Source organism: Trichechus manatus, unplaced genomic scaffold (genome assembly GCF_000243295.1).
Source record: "Trichechus manatus latirostris isolate Lorelei unplaced genomic scaffold, TriManLat1.0 scaffold00049, whole genome shotgun sequence".
Classification (NCBI taxonomy): Eukaryota; Metazoa; Chordata; class Mammalia; order Sirenia; family Trichechidae; genus Trichechus; species Trichechus manatus.
In genome coordinates, this window is record NW_004443985.1 from 15,551,296 (window position 1) to 15,555,533 (window position 4,238).

At 42.1% G+C, this 4,238-nt stretch overlaps 1 pseudogene; it reads left to right on the plus strand.

The window, feature by feature from the left end:
• The first annotated feature begins 2,006 nt into the window (after positions 1-2,006).
• On the plus strand, positions 2,007-2,519 carry LOC101346912 (40S ribosomal protein S26-like; annotated as a pseudogene).
• Positions 2,520-4,238: the final 1,719 nt, after the last annotated feature.

Consider the following 4,238-nt stretch of genomic DNA (forward strand, 5'->3'; position numbering starts at 1 on the left):
AAGTAGCAAAAAATCAAGTGTTGGGACCCAACACTTAATATGTATATTTAATATATTTTAATATGTATTAATATATTTTAAATAAATTTGTTGCTGTTCAGTGCTGTCGAGTTGATTCCAACTAATAGCAACCCCATATATAAAAGAACGAAACACCGCCCAGTCTTGTGCCATCCCCACAACAGTAGGTATATTTGAGCTCATTGCTGTAGCCACTGTGTCAATCCATCTCGTTGAGGGTCTTCCTTTTTTTCACTCCCCCTCTACTTTACCAAGCATGATGTCCTTCTCTAGGCACTAGTCCCTTCTGATAACATGTCTAAAGTACATGAGACGAAGTCTCGCCATCCTTACTTCTAAGGAGTATTTTGGCTGTACTTCTTCCAAGACAAATTTGTTCGTTCTTCTGGCAGTCCATAGTATATTCCATATTCTTTGCCAACACCGTAATTCAAATTCGTCGATTCTTCTTCGTTTTTCCTTTCTCATTGTCCAGCTTTCTCATGCATATGAGGCGATTGAAAAGATCATGGCTTGGGTCAGGTGCACCTTAGTCCTCAAAGTGACATCTTTGCTTTCTAGAACTCTAAAGAGGTCTTTTGCAGCAGATTTGCCCAATGCATTGCATCATTTGATTTCTTGATTGCTGCTTCTCTGGGTGTTGATTGTGGATCCAAGTAAAATGAAATCCTTGACAACTTCAATCTTTTCTCCAAACTATTTCTCCCACAAATAAATTATAGAACAAAAATGACTCTTCTAAAATATGTCATATCCTGTTGCTTTTCTGCCCAAAATTCCCCAAGAGCCTCCCATCTCAATCACATAAAATCTAAAGGCATCATTTATATGTTTCATGGCCTGGGCCCAGCTACCCCTCTGTCCTTTTCTCCTACCACTCGCAGCTCACTAGCTCAGCCCCAGCTGCACTGGACTCCCTGCTATTCCTTGCAAAGCCCATGCACGTTCACACCTCAGGACCTGGTGTGCTGTTCCCTCTGCCTGGAATAGCAGCTCCTTCCCTGCCTTCCTTCAGGTCTCTACTCAAACGTCACTTTATCAGAGAGGATTTCTCTCTTGGCCTGATTTTTTTAAAAAAGGCTCCCTTCACCATCGTCCCCCATCACTTTCCCTCTGACTTGTCCCAGTTTATGTTTCTTCATAGCAGGTATCTCAACCTGACATAATTTTTTGTTGTTGTTTGTTTATTTATTGTTGTAGTTTAAGTGAAAGTTTACCTTTCAAGTTAGTCTCTCATACAAAAATTTATACATACGTTATGTGACCCTACTTGCTCTCCCTATACTGTGACAGCACACTCCTCCTTTCCACCCCTGATTCCCCATGTCCATTCAACCAGACATAATTTTTTAAACTTTTTAATTATCTACCAGAATGTAGAAGGCAGTAGGTTCAGTGGTAGAATTCTCAGGTTCAATTCCCGACAAGGTACCTCATGGGCAGCCACCACCTGTCTGTCAGGGTAGACTTGCATGTTGCTATGATGTTGCACAGGTTTTGGTGGAGCTTCCAGACTAAGATGGACTAGGAAGAAAGGCCCAGTGATTTACTTCTGAAAGATCAGTCAATGAAAACCCTATGGATCACAACAGTCCGATCTCCCATAGATCATGGGGATGGCATAGGACCGGGCAGTGTTTCCTTCTGTTGTTCATGGGGTCACCGTGAGTAGGGGGTCAACTCAAGGCCACTAACAACATCAACAAACAGAATGTAAGACGGAAATTTGTTTTGTTACTGCTATATCCCCAGTACCTAGGAAGTGCCTGGCACATAGTATCGCTCGGTAAATAATTGTTAAATGAATGAACAGAAAGAAAAGCCCAGCAGGCCAAAGGACCAACAACCGAAACTCCCACAATATCCAAAGAGACATGAGGGAAAGTTGTCTGACCAGGACGACACCTCCTGTTGCTTTTGCATGCCCACCTTCCCTTTCCTCTCTCCCCCAAACACCCATTCACAAGCAGTAGGAAGAATTATGCATGTACTGTTTGCAAGAACAAAGGAGCAGCAACACAGGTGTGAGACAAACTGCAGGATGGAAAGCCAGGCCCAGGGAGAGAACTCCTTCTCCACGTCTGCTAACCCAACCTCAGGCAAGGATACGAAAGAATCATCTGTGCTCTCTAGAGTCCTCTCTTCCAGGATGGCAAAGGAGGAACTATGGTTGTGCCAAAAAGGGCTGCAACCACGTGCCGCCTATTCACTGCACCAACTTCACCTGTGTGCCCAAGGACAAGGCCTTCAAAAAGTCCATAATTCCAAACACAGTAGAGGCCTCAACCGTCAGGGACATTTCTGAAGCAAGTGTCTTCGAGGCATATGTGCTTCCCAAGCTGTATGAGAAACTATATTATTGTGTGAATTGTGCCATTCACAGGTAGGTGGCCAGGAATTGTTCTCATGAGGCCCAGAAGGACAGAGCACTCCCACCCCAATTTAGGCCTTCAGGTGTTGCCCCACAATGTCCACCAAAGATCCCATGGCCCAATTAACATAATGGTTAACATTTCAGTGTATAAACCTCCCTCTCAACATTTCAAATGCATAAATATACAGACATATTAATCACTTTAACTTTCCATGTAGACTTGATTTCAGGAAAGATCTCTAGGAGTTAATCCATGGGGGTTATATAATCACAAAACCAGATCAACAGAAAGGATAGGAATGGGGCCGGTGAAAGAGGCTTACACTTAAACAATATATTCCCTAGGCTTTCTGGAAGCTGAGAACTTCTCTACAACCATAATTGTTTTGGGTAAGTAACGTATTTAGATAAGTGATGTCAAAAGGGTGAGAAAAAAAAATCTCATCCTCAGCTTTTATGAGAAATAGGGAAGCGCCACGATTTAGCCTTCGGTCATCACTACCTTCCTTGGAGACATTTGAGAGCCTAATGAGTTTGTCCTTTTGTATTAGTAGAGAGCTCACATTTTAAAAACCCTTTCAATGAATCTTGCTGACATTTATTCCAAGAGACTGAGTTTTTTTTCAAATCAAAATGTATCTTCCTCCTCAATGCAATGATAAATTTCTACAGAAGATGCCCAGGTTACACTCAATGAAACCCAAGAGCCAGAGAAGCCACAGAAAATAAATTGGAAACCAAAACACTAAAACCCAATGTCGTCAAGTTGATTCCGACTCATAGCTACCCTATAGGACAGAGTAGAACTGCCCCATAAGGTTTCCAAGGCTGTAGTCATTGCATGCAGCCCCGGTGGCACAGTGGTTAAGAGCTCAGCTGCTAACCAAAAGGTCAGCAGTTCAAATCTACCAGCTGCTCCTTGGAGGCCTTACAGAGCGGTTCTGCTCTGTCCTATTGGGTTGCCAGGAGTTGGAATCAACTTGATGGCAAGGGGTTGGGTTTGGTTTGGTTGGTTAATCTTTACGTAAGCAGACTGCCACATCCTTCTCTCTCAGAGCAGCTGGTGGGTTCGAACCACTGACCTTTCAGTTAGCAGCCCAGTGCTTTAACCACTGCACCACCAGGGCTCCTGAAAAGTAAATTGAAGTGACTTTCAATTTATAGTAATTAAGAGTTCAGGAAAAGCAAACTTTCTTGATGTCAAAGTTCTACAACTTTCTAGTTTTGTTTGGAAATTTAGAACACTCTTGGGCTAAGTGGTGCTGAGGCATTGCCCTGACTAGTATTCTCTTTTTTCTTAAGTTTTCTCTTCCTTTCCTTTTTCACTTTCCATCCGTTCCTGCCATAGACAGCTACATAGACAGTTTTTAGTAATATTTGTAAATGAATAAACGAATATCTTTACATTTCCATTAGAAATCAGAAATCCCAAATCCCACTACTTTCTAGTAATTTCTTTTAATATAAAAGTTGTGTTTGTTATCTTAGATTTGTTTAAAAAAAAAAAAAAAAAGACCAGTGGGATGTAATTATTTTTCCAACACCCTTCCCAGTTGACAGCAGCATATGGTGGAAGGCTCATGGGCTCAGACTACAGATATGGATTTCAATCCTGGACTCGCTCCCTGTTAATCGTGTCCTTGGGCAAGTTGTTTAACTTTCTTTAGCGTCAATTTTCTTGCTTTTGCAATAAGGATAATAGCACCTATTTTGTGTTGGGAGAGACAGGGTCTCTCTTGTTCATAGATGGTATTGTGGGATGTGACAAGGCCCTGATTACTCTTTACCCAGGCCATTTCTCAGGGTTATGTTTGCAGGGAGCAACCTTGAGGGATGAGGTAAT